Source organism: Somniosus microcephalus, chromosome 7, assembly GCF_052327205.1.
Source record: "Somniosus microcephalus isolate GS21.2 chromosome 7, FLI_Smic_1.0, whole genome shotgun sequence".
NCBI lineage: Eukaryota > Metazoa > Chordata > Chondrichthyes > Squaliformes > Somniosidae > Somniosus > Somniosus microcephalus.
This window is the reverse complement of record NC_140993.1, coordinates 73,063,193-73,080,627: the sequence shown is the minus strand read 5'-3', so window position 1 is coordinate 73,080,627 and position 17,435 is coordinate 73,063,193.

The following is a 17,435-nucleotide window of genomic DNA, read 5'->3' as shown; positions in this document are numbered from 1 at the left end:
CAGCAGTGGTCAGATATTTATACATCCAAATGGCACGTTATACATTGTTACCGTCTCTTATCTAAGACATTCTATGTTACAACATCGTTTGTCTCGGTTCCTGTTAATACCAGGTGGCTGACAGTGCACCCTTGCCCTAATTTTGAGAATTGTTAACTCCATGTCTATTGTGGCCTGACTCATCATCAGCTGCCTAAGTCATGTGGTTCCTATTGTGGTTATCTGTCTGCACAGATATGCTATCTTGCAACATCAGCTCTTTCGCCACGTCTGTTGACCAGAACATTTTTAGTTTTTGCAGCGTTTGCAACCCTGTTATTATGTCCCGTGATTATGTCTGGCAATGTTGCTCCCTGCTCCCCTTGACCATTGTCTGTATAGAACCAAGCCCCCATCATGCAACACTACTCTACACTAACTTTCCCAGATATTCTTTACTTTTCCCCTTTCAGTCACCCCTTTTGACCCTTGGCCATGCCGGCCCAAGGTGGCCATACTGCTTACTTACAACTGGTATAGATTTGTGAGTTCCCTGGGCTAGATTTTCAGTATAGGCAGTTTTGGGGCGCTAACCTTAGCGCCCGCCCGAAGTTAGCGCCCGCCCCAAAGTAGCACCCCGTTGCCGGAAATTCAGTGGCTTCGCCCTAAGAGGTTGGTGGAGCGCTAAAAGAGGCGTTCCACTACTATCTTTAGGCGCTAAGCCGGCGGTCCAGAGGGATAGCGCCCAGGCGGGACGCAGCGCGGGTGCGGTCATTTTTGGACTGACAGCAGGCCCCGTGGCGCCGACCAGCTCTTAAAGGGGGAAGGGACGAATTGGTCTGCTGCCACGCCCTGCACACTGCAGCCTTGCAAAGAGGCCTCAACACTGCTGCTCAGCCCCAGGGAGTCATGGCAACGCCAGAGAAGGCCCGTCAGCATGCCCTGCGCTTCTCAGAGGGTGATCTGGACATAATGGTCACAGCTCTGGAGGTGAGGCGCAAGATCTTGTTCCCAGAGAGTGGGAGGAATCCAACCCACCACGACTACACCAAAGCCTGGAAGCAGATCGCCCAGAGGGTGACGTTCACCGGCGATGCCCCCAGGACCCACAAACAATGTCATAAAAAATACAACGACCTGACCAGGATTGTCAGGGTGAGTACCCTTTCCAGTCTCCCCCTCATTCTTGCATGTACACCTGACATGATGGGCAAAGGGAGCTGAAAGTCCTATTGGCCAGCCCTCAGCCAGCAGCATTGGGACAGTCATGAGCATCAATTGGCCATTCGGCACTCTACACTCTGGCCAAGCTATTCCACCATGGGAGGCTGTGCACACTACATCAGGGCTTCACTCTGTCCAAGCTATTCCACCATGGGAGGCAGTGCACACTACATCAGGGCTTCACTCTGTCCAAGCTATTCCACCATGGGAGGCAGTGCACACTACATCAGCGCTACACTGCGCACTTACAGCCCGTCCTTTCTCTTGCAGGCTAAAGTAGCCTTTAATCGCCAGGCCCGTGCCAGGGGTGGCCGCGCCAAGCTGCAGAAGCTCACTCGGCTAGAGGAGCGCGTGTGTGTGCTCATGGGAGCCCGTGTGCTCGTCCCCACAGCGTGCGGAGTAGCCGACCCTCCACTGCCCGGCAATGGTAAGGACCTCGCCTTTTGGCCCTCTCGCGTCGCACTGGCCCATCCGAGCTACCTCCTTTGCCACTGTCCCACCAATGCGCTGAATGCCACCAGTCCTAACTCCCTCGTTGACGCCGTCTCCTCACTCTGAAGCTACTCTTGTGCATTCCTGCTTTCAGCTGGTGACGACCAGGACCCTGAAGCTGCCAGTGACAGCACCTCCGAGCAGGAGGAGGAGGAGGAGCAAGCCGGACCATCGGGGGAACAGTCACGTCCCGCCGGAGAGGAGGAAATGCTTGACACCTCCTCACTGGATGAGTGCCTGGAGGAACTGTCGCAGGGCAATGCAGCTTCTGGGACCAGTGGCGTCCAGCCACCCAGGAGCCGTGCGCGTGGCCCGCGGCCATCCCCCCAAAGGGGGCAAGGATCAGAGGGGAGTGCTGCTGATCGGCACACTCGCCGCCACCAACGTGGCAAGGGTCCCCTAGTTCGGCCCCCTCCTCCCCAGCGGCAGAGTCGCGACTCCAGTCCGGACACCTTCACCTCGGAGGAGGTGCGGAAGCTGGATAAGATGGCCGAGGATTCGGACCGGCGCCACACGGAGCTCATGAGCGTGGTGGGGCGCATGCCTGAGGCCATCGAGTCGCTGGCGACCAGTGTGCGCGAGTTCGGGGCAGCAACTGCCGCGAGTGGCCGCATGCTGACTGATGCCGTCAAGACCGTGGCGGATGTGATGCGGGCACACACCAGGACAACAGGGGCACTCACTGCTGCCACACGCGCTGTCTCAGGCAGGCATCGCCAGGGCAGCCGCCGCGCTGGACCATCCCAGCAAGCCGCCCCTCGGCTGATTGTTGCGGATCCTGCAGTGCGGGCCCGGCCGAGTGCCACCGCGCCACAGCACCAGCCAGCGCATCCCAGATGCCAGCTGGCCCACATTGCGCCATCCGTCGCCGCCATTCCCCCACTGGGGCGTCAAGGGCAAGCGGCTGCAGCTGATGGTGGCCAGGCTCAGGTGCGCCACTCAGCAGACGGCCCCTCGAGGCCCAAACGCCGTGTAGGCCGCCCCCCAGCGGCATCTGGCGGAAGGGCATCTGAGCCTCAGGCGCCTTCCCCCAGCCTCGCAGCAGCCACTGGGCAGAGCTTGCGAAGGAGCAGCAGGCCGGGCAGGGGAGGCAAAAGGCTGGGCAAGGTCTCGCCCTCGCGGGCCACTCAGTAGAGGGTGTGGCCAGCTTTCCTTTTATATGGCGGTGGCCATCTTTATTTTGCCCATGGTTGTGTTGTTGGAGGGCTTATTTTTTGCGTTAGGCCGACGTTGAGGCCCGGTTTGAAGAAATGTGGAGTGACTCCTCCCCAGTTTGTGGGAGTGAGTCGTTTGTTGGGCTTTTTGTGGGGCCCGTTTATTGTTTTTGGGGATTCATGTGGGAAGGGCTTTTCATTTTTGTGTAATAAATAATTATCTTTATTCATGCAGTCTCCATGGTTGTTCTTCTTAGTGTTTGTTGGCTTCGCCGGCTGAGGGCTTGCGGAGCGGCTGCATTCATCTTCCCTCATGGCCCCTGGCCATTCCCTGACAGGGGGCTTAGAAGTACCGTGTAATAAGGTGGCGTCGTGCGGCCCTTGGCCCTGGTCGTTCCCTCCTGGGAACGTACTCCTGCTCCTCCTCCTCCTCCTCCTCATGCTCCTCCTGCTCCTCCTCCTGAGGTGCTGGTCCAACGTCAGGTGGCAGTGCCTGAGTCCTGCGGATAGCCAGGTTGTGTAGCATGCAGCAAACCACCACAAATTGGGAGACCCGGTCCGGCGAATACTGGAGAGCTCCTCCGGAGCGATCAAGGCAGCGGAACCGCTGCTTGAGGACCCCAATAGTTTGCTCGATGATGTTGCGGGTGGTTTGATGGCTCTCGTTGTAGGCCTCTTCAGCAGCGGTCCTGGGCGCGCGGAGCGGGGTCATGAGCCAGGTGCACAAAGGATAGCCTTTGTCCCCGAGTAGCATCCTCTTGGGGGAGGCTGTGCCTGGAACATGTCATGCACAGTACTCTGCCGCAGGATAAAGGCATCGTGGCTGCTGCCTGGGAAGCTGGCATTGACTGCCATGATGCGCTGCTTGTGGTCACACACCAGCTGCACATTCAGAGAATGGTAGCCCTTCCTGTTGCGATGTCCATCTGGTGAGGGTAGGGGTTCCTTTGGTACAGCCTATGCACACCGTCCCTCCTACTTTTGTCATTATCTTGCTGCCCTGGCATGTGTTATGGTGGGCACCGTAAATTATCTGATGATTAGCCCCGAGCTGCTGTGCAAGCACTAGTCTTGCGAGGATCCGGTATAGCAGCATCATGGTGGCAGTCTACCTGCAGGGATATAATATGGTCTTGGTCGTCACCAAGGGTCAGCGGCCATCTACTAAAGCAGTTTCTTATGTACTATATTTTTTAAGCTGGGACCAGTGTTTCCACCGCCCTTTACCATTCATATCCACACATGCACACGTATCACTGGTCATTATTACTTCATAAGGTCCGGTCCACCGCGAGGCGAACCCGGGTCGCCCTGGCAGTGCCTGGACCATTACGGAGTCCCCTACCTTTGGCAGAGGTTCCGTTGGCTTGGCCAATTTGTTCTCCTGGTCTCTAATGGCTTGTTGTTCCCTTACCTCCTTCCACAAGGCCTTGAGCTGTTCGTCTAGAATTTTAACATAGTTTTTAATTCGATCCCTGACTGGCCCTAACTCTGCGCTTCCTGTGGAGATTCTTTCAGGCAGGCGCATGGCGCATCCAGTCATTAGTTCATATGGGGTCAGGCCAGAATGGCTTGGTGAGCAGGGCTTAACCCTTCCTTAAACATTTTTAGAAAGGCTATATTGTCTCGGGTAAGGCCTGCCACTATTTTTGAATGTGCTTGGAAGCTCTGGAATTTCCTTTCCCCATATTCATTAGCTGATTCTCCTTTGTTCTGTGTTACCCCCATTATTATTCCCCAGTTTATGGGAACCGTGCCCAACACGAGGGACACTGCACTTTTAAAGGCTGTGTAATCTGCCTCACACTGTGCTAGGGTGAGTGATACATAGAAACATAGAAGATAGGAGCAGGAGTAGGCCATTCAGCCCTTCGAGCCTGCTCCGCCATTCAATGAGATCATGGCTGATCATCCAAATTCAGTACCCTGTCCCTGCCTTCTCCCCATATCCCTTGATCCCTTTAGCCTTAAGAAATATATCCAAATCTTTCTTGAATATATTTAATGAACTGGCCTCCACCGCCCTCTGTGGCAGAGAATTCCACAGGTTCACCACTCTGGGTGAAGAAATTCCTCCTCATTTCAGTCCTAAATGGCTTACCCCTTATCCTTAGGCTATGACCCCTGGTTCTGGACTCCCCGGCCATCAGAAACATCCTTCCTGCATCTAGTCTGTCCAGGCCTGACAGAATTTTATAGGTTTCGATGAGATCCCCTCTCAATCTTCTAAACTCCAGTGACTATAAGCCCAATCGACACAATCTCTCCTCATACGTCATTCCTGCCATCCCAGGTATCATCCTGGTGAATCTTCGCTGCACTCCTTCCATGGCAAGAATGTCCTTCCTCAGGTAAGGCGACCAAAACTGCACACAATACTCAAGGTGCGGTCTCACCAAGGCCCTGTATAACTGTAGCAAGACATCCTTGTTCCTGTACTCGAACCCTCTTGCTACGAAGGCCAACATACCATTTGCCTTCTTAACCGCCTGCTGCACCTGCATGCTTACCTTCAGCGACTGGTGCACAAGAACACCCAGGTCTCTTTTCACTTCCCCTTCCCCCAATCTATTGCCATTCAAATAATAATCTGCCTTCCTGTTTTTGCCACCAAAGTGGATAACCTCACATTTATCCACATTATCATGCATTTGCCATGTTTCTGCCCAATCACCCAACCTGTCCAAATCGTACTGGAGTTTCACAACATCCTCCTCACAGCAAACCCTCCCACCCAGCTTTGTGTCGTCTGCAAATTTGGAGATATTACATCCAATTCCCTCGTCCAGATCATTAATATATATTGTGAACAGCTGGGGTCCTAGGACTGATCCTTGCGGTACCCCACTAGTCACTGCCTGCCACTCGGAAAATGACCCGTTTATTCCAACTCTTTGCTTTCTGTCCACCAACCAGTTCTCTATCCAAGTCAATACCTTGCCCCCAATCCCATGTGCCTTAATTTTGCACGCTAATCTCTTATGTGGGACCTTATCGAAAGCCTTCTGAAAGTCCAAATACACCACATCCACTGGTTCTCCCTTATCTATTATACCAGTTACATCCTCAAAAAATTCCAGTAGATTAGTCAAGCATGATTTACCTTTTGTAAATCCATGTTGACTTTGTCCGATCCTGTCACTGCTTTCCAAGTGCTCTGCTATTACATCTTTTATAATGGACTCTAGCATTTTCCCCACTACCGATGTCAGGCTTACCGGTCTATAATTCCCTGCTTTTTCCCTACCACCTTTTTTGAATAGTGGGGTAACATTAGCTACCCTCCAATCCATGGGTACTGTTCCAGAGTCTATCGAGTTCTGGAAGATGATCAGCAATGCATCTACTATTTCTAGGGCCACTTCCTTAAGTACCCTGGGATGTAGATTATCAGGCCCTGGGGATTTATCGGCCTTCAGTTCCATCAATTTTCCTAACACCATTTCCCTACAAATACTGATTTCTTTCAGTTCCACCCTTTCATCAGACCCTATGTTCCCCGGCATCTCTGGGAGGTTATTTGTGTCCTCCTTTGTGAAGACAGAACCAAAATACGTCCAGGCACCATGTGCCATCTCTGTGATTCTGTGGTAATAGTTGACATTTATCTTCTGGCATTTTTGCTTGTACTAGTCCTTCGACATCCTTATTATGCAAGAGATGGCATATGCGCATCTCTCTTGTTTTCTGCAAAATTCGACATTGCTCTGTCTCACCCTTAATTTGGGCAGTCGGTCCAGTAATTTTAGTTTTTCGCTTGGGGAGAAGGGTACGTAGGTGGTCCTGATTCTATCTTGTCCCACTGCTACGGGTGGGTTAGCATTGGGCTGCCCGGGCAATCCGGGTATAAATTTTACTTTTATAGGGGCCATTGGTCTAGAGCTTTTTGGGAGGGTGGTTTCTAATGCCCCGGTGTCATCCTCCCTGTATTGGGGTCGGGTATTCCACCCACCTTCTCTTTCTCTTTCGTATTTGGTTGCTTTCCGTCCTAAGCCTCCCCAGTCTATAGATCGGTCATCGTAGCTAGCTGCCACTACTGGTGCTGTTGGTGTCATTGCGCTTGCGCACTTTTCCTTTTTCTGGACTGCTATGGATTTATTAAGTCTCCTACTTAATTCACAATACGATCAGGTTATTATTATCACTGCCTTTTCTTCTTTATTTTTCTTTTCACCTTCCCACCATTCTTTTCATTTGGCAGGGTCGGCGTTGGGATCCCATTTATCTGCTAGCATGTTGTTTATCATTTTCTTATTCTTTTTGGCCACATATTCCGTCAGGGACCCTTCTGGTCCCCAATCCATCTCTCTATCCCCCATGGTAATTTGTTGTCAGAGGTATCTCTCTTTTTCCCAGACTCCTCCCAAGTGAGACGGACACTTGCAACCTATACCGACCTTGCAGCGTTATGCTACGTTACCGATTCAGTCTCTATAACACAGTATTAGTACAGTCATTTCACGTGGGGTTGTTATCCGTAGACTGCGTGCAGTCTCGTTCAGACCTGCAGATTTGGATCTCTCGGGCAGCCGACAGGTAGCAGACTTCTACTTTGTCCTAACTGTGTGAGGTAATTTTAAACATACTCACGCGGTTGACATGTTTCCATCTGCTGGTGTCTGCCGTCCGCTTGAGATCTTGCCGACTACGCCAATTGTTGTGGAGTAATTTGAAATACTCAACACAAGTCTGATATCAAGAGTTCAAGCAGTCTTTATTCGCACACGTGGGGAGACAGCTTGCTCTGTCTTAGCCAAGCTTCTCCACATTGTTACAGCAATGGTCAGATATTTATACATCTAAATGGCGCCTTATACATTGTTACCGCCTCTTTTCTAGGACATTCTATGTTACAACATTGTTTGTCTCAGTTCCTGTTAATACCAGGTAGCTGTCAGTGCACCCTTGCCCTAATTTTGAGAATTGTTAACTCCATGTCTATTGTGGCCCGACTTCATCATCAGCTGCCGAGGTTATGTGGTTCCTATTGTGGTTATCTGTCTGCACAGATACATTATCTTGCAACATCAGCTCTTTCGCCTGTTGACCAGAACATTTTTAGTTTTTGCAGCGTTTGCAACCCTGTTATTATGTCCCATGATTATGTCTGGTAATGTTGCACCCTGCTCTCCTTGACCATTGACTGCTTAGAACAAAGCACCCGTCATGCAACACTACTCTACACTAACTTTCCCAGATATTCTTTACTTTTCCCCTTTCACCAAGGTGGTGGTGAGCCACCTTCTTGAACCGCTGCAGTCCATGTGGTGAAGGTACTCCCACAGTGCTGTTAGGGAGGGAGTTCCAGGAATTTGGCCCAGCGACGATGAAGGAATGGCGATATTCTTCCAAGTCAGGATGGAGTGTGACTTGGAGGGGAACTTGAAGGCGGTGGTGTTCCCATGCTGCCCTTGTCCTTCTAGGAGGAAGGGGTTGCGGGTTTTGTGAGGTGCTGCTGAAGAAGTCTCGGCGAGTTGCTGCAGTGCATCTTGTAGATGGTACACACTGCAGCCATGGTACGCCGGTGGTGGAGGGAGTGAATGTTTAGGGTGGTGGATGGGGTGCCAATCAAGCGGGCTGCTTTGTCCTGGATGGTGTCAAGCTTCTTGAGTGTTGTTGGAGCTGCACTCATCCAGGAGTGTATTCCATCACACTCCTTACTTGTGCCTTGTAGATGGTGGAAAGGCTTTGGGGAGTCAGGAGGTGAGACACTCACCACAGAATACCTAGACTCTGACCTGCTCTTGTTGCCACAGTATTTATGTGGCTGGTCTAGTTAAGTTTCTGGTCAATGGTGACCCCCCAGGATGTTGATGATGGGGGATTCGGTGATGGTAATGCCATTGAATGTCAAGGGGCGGTGGTTAGACTCTCGCTTGTTGGAGATAGTAATTGCCTGGCATTTGTATGACCTTAACCCTACTATCGCAGAAGATTAAAGAAGTTGACATGGACAAATGAATAATTTTACCATAGCCATGGATGTTCCTAAACTAAGCTGGAGGACAGCGAGACCTACTGTGAATACAACTTGCTTTGCTGCTCTTAGAGTCATAGGGCTAGATTTTCAGTATAGGCAGTTTTGGGGCGCTAACCTTAGCGCCCGCCCGAAGTTAGCGCCCGCCCCAAAGTAGCGCCCCGTTGCCGGGAATTCAGTGGCTTCGCCCTAAGAGGTTGGTGGAGCGCTAAAAGAGGCGTTCCACTACTCTCTTTAGGCGCTAAGCCGGCGGTCCAGAGGGATAGCGCCCAGGCGGGGCGCAGCACGGGTGCGGTCATTTTTGCACTGACAGCAGACCCCGTGGTGCCGACCAGCTCTTAAAGGGGGAAGGGACGAATTGGTCTGCTGCCACGCCCTGCACACTGCAGCCTTGCAAAGAGGCCTCAACACTACTGCTCAGCCCCAGGGAGTCATGGCAACGCCAGAGAAGGCCCGTCAGCGTGCCCTGCGCTTCTCAGAGGGTGATCTGGACATCATGGTCACAGCTCTGGAGGTGAGGCGCAAGATCTTGTTTCCAGACAGTGGGAGGAATCCAACCCACCACGACTACACCAAAGCCTGGAAGCAGATCGCCCAGAGGGTGACGTTCACCGGCGAGGCCCCCAGGACCCACACACAATGCCGTAAGAAATACAACGATCTGACCAGGATTGTGAGGGTGAGTAGCCTTTCCAGTCTCCTCCTCATTCTTGCATGTACACCTGACATGATGGGCAAAGGGACCTGAAAGTCCTTTTGGCCAGCCCTCAGCCAGCAGCATTGGGACAGTCATGAGCATCAAATGGCCATTCGGCACTCTACACTTTGGCCAAGCTATTCCACCATGGGAGGCAGTGGACAGTACATCAGGGCTTCACTCTGTCCAAGCTATTCCACCATGGGAGGCAGTGCTCACTACATCAGGGCTTCACTCTGTCCAAGCTATTCCACCAAGGGAGGCAGTGCACACTACATCAGGGCTTCACTGCGCACTTACAGCCCGTCCTTTCTCTTGCAGGCTAAAGTAGCGTTTAATCGCCAGGCCCGTGCCAGGGGTGGCCGCGCCAAGCTGCAGAAGCTCACTCAGCTGGAGGAGCGCGTGTGTGTGCTCATGGGAGCACGTGTGATTGTCCCCACAGCGTGCGGTGTATCCGACCCTCCACTGCCCGGCAATGGTAAGGACCTCGCCTTTTGGCCCTCTTGCGTCGCACTGGCCCATCCGAGCTACCTCCTTTGCCACTGTCCCACCAATGCGCTGAATCCCACCAGTCCTAACTCCCTCGCTGACGCCGTCTCCTCACTCTGAAGCTACTCTTGTGCATTCCTGCTTTCAGCTGGTGACGACCAGGACCCTGAGGCTGCCAGTGACAGCACCTCCAACCAGCAGGAGGAGGAGGAGCAAGCCAGACCTTCGGGGGAACAGTCACGTCCCGCAGGAGAGGAGGAAATGCTCGACACCTCCTCACTGGACGAGTGCCTGGAGGAACTGTCGCAGGGCAATGCAGCTTCTGGGACCAGTGGCGTCCAGCCACCCAGCAGCCGTGCGCGTGGCCCGCGGCCTTCCCCCCAAAGGGGGGAAGGATCAGAGGGGAGTGCTGCTGCTCGGCACACTCGCCGTCACCAACGCGGCAAGGGTCCCCTAGTTCGGCCCCCTCCTCCCCAGCGGGAGAGTCGCGACTCCAGTCCGGACACCTTCACTTCGGAGGAGGTGCGGAAGCTCGATCAGATGGCCGACGACTCGGACCGGCGCCACACGGAGCTCATGAGCGTGGTGGGGCGCATGCCTGAGGCCATCGAGTCGCTGGCGACCAGTGTGCGCGAGTTCGGGGCAGCAACTGCCGCGACTGACCGCATGCTAACTGATGCCGTCAAGACCCTGGCGGATGTGATGCGCGCGCACACCAGGACCACAGGGCCACTCACTGCTGCCACACGCGCTGTCTCAGGCAGGCATCGCCAGGGCAGGCGCCGCGCTGGACCATCCCAGCAAGCCGGCCGTCGGCTGATTGCTGCGGATCCTGCAGTGCGGGCCCGGCCGAGTGCCACCGCGCCACAGCACCAGCCAGCGCATCCCAGACGCCTGCTGGCCCACATTGCGCCATCCGTCGCCGCCATTCCCCCTCTGGGCCGTCAAGGGCAAGCGGCTGCAGCTGATGGTGGCCAGGCTCAGGTGCGCCACTCAGGAGACGGCCCCTCGAGGCCCAAACGCCGTGTAGGCCGCCCCCCAGCGGCATCTGGCGGAAGGGCATCTGAGCCTCAGGCGCCTTCCCCCAGCCTCGCAGCAGCCACTGGGCAGAGCTTGCGAAGGAGCAGCAGGCAGGGCAGGGGAGGCAAAATGCTGGCCAAGGTCTCGCCCTCGCGGGCCACTCAGTAGAGGGTGTGGCCAGCTTTCCTTTAATATGGCGGTGGCCATCTTTATTTTGCCCATGGTTGTGCTTTTGGAGGGCTTTTTTTTTGCGTTAGGCCGACGTTGAGGCCCGGTTTCAATAAAGGTGGAGTGGCTCCTCCCCAGTTTGTGGGAGTGAGTCGTTTGTTGGGCTTTTTGTGGGGCCCATTTATTGTTTTTGGGGATTCATGTGGGAAGGGCTTTTCATTTTTGTTTAATAAAAAATTATCTTTATTCATGCAGTCTCCATGGTTGTTCTTCTTAGTGTTTGTTGGCTTCGCCGGCTGAGGGCTTGCGGAGCGGCTGCATTCATCTTCCCTCATGGCCCCTGGCCATTCCCTGACAGGGGGCTTAGAAGTACCGTGTAATAAGGTGGCGTCGTGCGGCCCTTGGCCCTGGTCGCTCCCTCCTGGGAACGTACTCCTGCTCCTCCTCCTCCTCCTCCTCCTCCTCCTCATGCTCCTCCTGCTCCTCCTCCTGAGGTGCTGGTCCAACGTCAGGTGGCAGTGCCTGAGTCCTGCGGATCGCCAGGTTGTGTAGCATGCAGCAAACCACCACAAATTGGGAGACCCGGTCCGGCGAATACTGGAGAGCTCCTCCGGAGCGATCAAGGCAGCGGAACCGCTACTTGAGTACCCCAATAGTTAGCTCGATGATGTTGCGGGTGGTTTGATGGCTCTCGTTGTAGGCCTCTTCAGCAGCGGTCCTGGGCGCGCGGAGCGGGGTCATGAGCCAGGTGCACAAAGGATAGCCTTTGTCCCCGAGTAGCCATCCTCTTGGGGGAGGCTGTGCCTGGAACATGTCATGCACAGTACTCTGCCGCAGGATAAAGGCATCGTGGCTGCTGCCTGGGAAGCTGGCATTGACTGCCATGATGCGCTGCTTGTGGTCACAGACCAGCTGCACATTCAGAGAATGGTAGCCCTTCCTGTTGCGATACTGCTCGCCATGCTCCAGAGGGGCCCGCAAAGCCACATGCGTACAGTCAATGGCGCCCTGCACCAAGGGGAATTCCCCGAGTCTGGAAAATCCCAATGCGCGCTGATGCTGGCTCTCCAGGGCCATGGGGAAGGAGATGAATTGGCTTCTCCTTCTGAACAGTGCTTCGGTCACCTGGCGGATGCAGCGATGCGCGCCGTACTGGGAGATGTTTGCTATGTCCCCAGCAGCGTATTGGAAGGAGCCGGTGGCATAGAAGTTCAATGCCACTGTCACCTTCACTTCCACCGACAGAGACGTCCTGCACCTGAGCTTTGGCCGCAGATCTCGGCGAAGCAGGTGGCAGATCTCTGCAATCACCCCCTTTCGGAATCGGAGCCTTTTAACACATCGCGCGGCACTCATGTTTAGGTAGGAGCGCTGCTGGCGGTATAGCCTGACTGGGTAAGGCCTACGTGGCCGACGCCTGTAGCCCCCTCTGCCTCTAGCCAGGGCTGCCCCTCTCACAATGCGTCTGCGAGCCCTACGGACATGGAGCTGCAGCTCCGCGTTGGCACCCCATGCAACCCCCATCAAATCCTGGCAAACACTCTAATTTCCAAATGGCCACTTGCAGCGCTGTTGCCTGAGTCCAAAAATACCTGGCTCTTGCTGCTTGAAACCAGTTAGCTATCCTCCTTGTTGTGTCTCCAGAAATGCGTTGCACAAGACTGTTTTCTGAAATAATGGATGGCCTTTATACTGGAGAGGACGTTCCCTTTAATTAGCGCCCCCCGGGGCCCGCGCTGGTTGTGTTGCATTCCTTTTTCCAAACGCTCCGGCCGCCCGCCGCACAATGGGGCGGTCCGACTGAAGTTTGCAATCGGGGCGGCCAAAGGGCGTTGCACGAGGATGTGACGTCATTTTCTGCGCGCGCATCCGGGCGGGCGCTAAACTTTGCGCCGGCGCTAACGGGCAACTTAATTTGGGGCGGGGCGCAAACTGCGCTGCGCCCGGGCGCTACACGCATAGCGCCCGGAAATCACTTCTCTTAAGGCGCTAACTGCTGGCGCAAGCAACTGAAAATCTAGCCCATAGAGTCATAGAGTTTTACAGCACAGAAAGAGGCCCTTCGGCCCATCGTGTCTGCGCCGCCCATCCCTCCCTGTCCAGTCTAATCCCATTTTCCAGCATTTGGTCCATAGCCTTGTATGCAATGGCATTTCAAGTGCTCATCCAAATGCTTCTTGAATGTTGTGAGGGTTCCTGCCTCTACCACCCTTTCAGGCAGTGAGTTCCAGCTTCCAACCACCCTCTGGGTGAAAAAGTTCCTCCTCAAATCCCCTCTAAACCTCCTGCCCCTTACCCTGAATCTGTGCCCCCTTGTTATTGACCCCCCTACTAAGGGGAAAAGTTCCTCTTTATCTACCCTATCTATGCCCCTCATCATTTTGTACACCTCAATCAGGTCCCCCCTCAGCCTCCTTTGCTCCAAGGAAAACAACCCCAGCCTGTTGAGTCTTTCTTCATAGCTGAGGCGCTCCATCCCAGGTAACATCCTGGTGAATCTTCTCTGCACCCTCTCCAAAGCAATCACATCCTTCCTATAGTGAGGCGACCAGAACTGCACACAGTACTCCAGCTGTGGCCTCACCAGCGTTTTGTACAGCTCCATCATAACCTCCCTGCTCTTATATTCTATGCCTCTGCTAATGAAGGCAAGTATCCCATAAGCCTTTTTAACCACCTTATCTACCTGTTCCGCTGCCTTCAGGGATCTATGTACATGTACACCAAGATCCATCTGACCTTCTGTACTTCCTAGGGTCCCACCACTCATTGTGTATTCCCTTGCCTTATTTGTCTGTCCAAAATGCATCACCTCGCACTTTTCCGGGTTAAATTCCATTTGCCACTTTTCCGCCCATCTGACCAACCCGTTAATATCATCCTGTAGCCTGAGGCTTTCCTCCTCGCAATTTACCACCCCACCAATTTTCGTGTCATCCACGAACTTACTGATCATACCCTTTACATTCTCATCCAAATCATTAATGTAGATCACAAACAGCAAGGGACCCAGCACCGATCCCTGAGGTACCCCACTGGACACAGGCTTCCAGTCACAAAAGCAACCTTCGACCATCACCCTCTGCCTCCTGCCACTCAGCCAGTTTAGGATCCAACGCGCCAAGGCCCCCTGGATCCCATGGGCTCTTACCTTCTTGACCAGTCTCCTATGCGGGACCTTGTCAAAAGCTTTACTGAAGTCCATGTAAACCACATCCACAGCATTTCCCTCATCCACACACCTAGTCACCCCCTCGAAAAATTCAATCAGATTGGTCAGACATGATTTACCCTTGACAAAGCCATGCTGACTATCCCCGATTAATCCTTGCCTCTCCAAGTGGAGACTAATTTTGTCCCTCAGAATTTTTTCCAATAATTTCCCTACCACAGATGTTAGGCTCACTGGCCTGTAATTCCCTGGTTTATCCCTGCTACCCTTCTTGAATAATGGTACTACGTTAGCTGTTCTCCAGTCCTCTGGTACATCCCCTGTGGCCAGAGAGGTTCTGAAAATTTGTGTCAGAGCCCCTGCAATCTCCTCCCTTGCCTCACACAACAGCCTGGGATACATCTCGTCCGGGCCTGGGGATTTATCCACTTTTTGGCCTGCTAAAACCGCTAGTACCTCCTCCCTCTCGATGCTAATATGTTCAAGTATGTCACAATCCCCTTGCCCGACTTCTATGTCTACATCGCCTATCTCCATAGTGAACACTGAGGCAAAAAATTCATTTAAAACCCCACCTACTTCATCTGGCTCTACACACAGCTTGCCACTTTGGTCCCTAATGGGCCCTACCCTTTCCCTGGTTATCCTCTTGCCCTTAATATACTTATAAAACATCTTAGGATTTTCCTTTATTTTGCTCGCCAGTGTTATTTCATGGCCCCTCCTCGCCCTCCTAATTTCCTTTTTAAGTATGCCCCTGCACCTCTTATACTCCTCTAGGGCTTCCACCGTCTTTTGTCTTTTGTAACTGCCAAAAGCCCCCCTTTTTTTCCTAATGCATTTTTGTATATCCTTTGTCATCCAAGGTTCCCTTTGCTTGTTGGTCCCACCCTTGACCTTTACAGGAACATGTTGGTGTTGTACTCTCTCTATTTCCCTTCTGAAAGCCTCCCACTGTTTTGATGTGGATTTTCCTATAAGTAGCTGCTCCCAGTCCACTTTTGCCAGATCCTGTCTTATCTTATTAAAATCGGCCTTCCCCCAATTTAGAACCCTGATTTCCGGGCCGTCTTTGTCTTTTTCCATGACCACCTTAAATCTCACCGAATTGTGGTCACTATCGCCAAAATGCTCTCCTACAGACACTTCCACCACCTGCCCGGCTACATTCCCTAGAATTAGGTCCAGTACCACCCCCTCTCTTGTAGGACTTTCTACATGTTGGCTCAAAAAGCTTTCCTGGATGCACTTTAAGAATTCTGCTCCCTCCAAGCCTTTCACACTCTGACTATCCCAATTTATATTGGGGAAGTTGAAATCCCCCACTATTACTACCCTATTATTTTCACACTTTTCTGATATCTGCCTGCATATCTGTTCCTCTATCTCCCCCTGACTGTTTGGGGGCCTATAGTACACTCCCAGCAAGGTGCTTGACCCCTTTTTGTTTTTAAGTTCTACCCATATGGCCTCATTAGAGGAACCCGCTAATATATCATCCCTCCTTACAGCAGTAATAGACTCCTTAATTAATATTGCAACACCCCTCCCCTTTTACACCCCCCTCTGTCTCGCCTGAAGATTCTATACCCCGGAATATTTAGCTGCCAGTCCTGAACCTCCCTCAACCATGTCTCCGTGATAGCAACAATATCGTACTCCCATGTGTTCAACAACAACTTCAGTTCATCCACCTTATTTGCAAGACTCCTTGCATTAAAATAAATGCCTTCCAGCCCTGCCATATTCCCTTTTGCCTTCACATCTTTGCTCTGCCTTCCCTGCTGACTTGTTTTATCCTCCTTATTTGGCTGTACATCACCCCCTACTATAGCTCCACTCTGTATCCCATCCCCCTGCCGAATTAGTTTAAACCCCCCCCAGCAGTGCTAGCAAACCTCCCCGCAAGGATATTGGTTCCCCTCTGGTTCAGGTGTAAACCGTCCGACTTGTACAAGTCCCACCTGTCCCAGAAGCAGACCCAGTGATCCAGGAAACTAAAGCCCTCCCTCCTGCACTATCCCTTTAGCCACGCATTCATCTGTTCTATCCTCCTATTCCTATACTCACTAGCACGTGGCACCGGGAGTAATCCAGAGATTACAACCTTTGAGGTCCTGCTCCTTAATCTTGCCCCTAGCTCCCTAAATTCTTGCTGCAGGACCTCATCCCTCTTTTTACCTATGTCGTTGGTACCAATGTGGACCACGACCTCTGGCTGTTCACCCTCCCCCTCCAGAATGCCCTGCAGCCGCTCAGTGACATCCTTGACCCTGGCACCAGGGAGGCAACAAACCATCCTGGATTCACGTCTACGGCCACAGAAACGCCTATCTGTTCCCCTTACTATAGAATCCCCTACGACTATTGCTCTCCCACTCTTTTTCCTCCCCTCCTGGGCAGCAGGAGCGCCCCCAGTGCCAGGAAGCTGGCTGCTGCTGCCTTCCCCTGGTGAGTCATTCCCCCCAACAGTATCCAAAACGGTATACTTGTTTGAGAGGGGAATGGTCACAGGGGTTTTCTGCACTACCTGCCTACTTCTATTGCTCCGCCTGGTGGTCACCCATTTCCTTTCTTCCTGTGCAGCCCTTCCCTGCGGTGTGACCAACTCACTAAACGTGCTATCCACGAACTTCTCAGCCTCGTGAATGCTCCACAACCCATCCACCCGCAGCTCCAGCTCCTCAATGCGGTCTGCTAATAGCTGCAGATGGATGCATTTCCTGCACACGTAGTCACCAGGGGCAGTGTCCCTGAATTCCCACATGGAGCAGGAGGAGCACATCACGGGGCTGGGCTCTCCTGGCATGACTTTCCCCTTAATTAATTTAAATTAATTTACTATCACCAATTAAAGATATCTCTAAGGCTCTTGTATAGTCTACCAACAGTACCTGCTACACCAGAAAAGACCCTAGTAACGATAAACTACAGAGTTAAAGTTTAAAAAAGAGAAATACTCACCAACCAATCACTTACCTGCTCCCTGGTGACGTCACACACTGACTATTTTTTACCTCTCTCCCCGCTGCGGAGTTGGTAAGCCTCGCTGGTCGTGGGTTT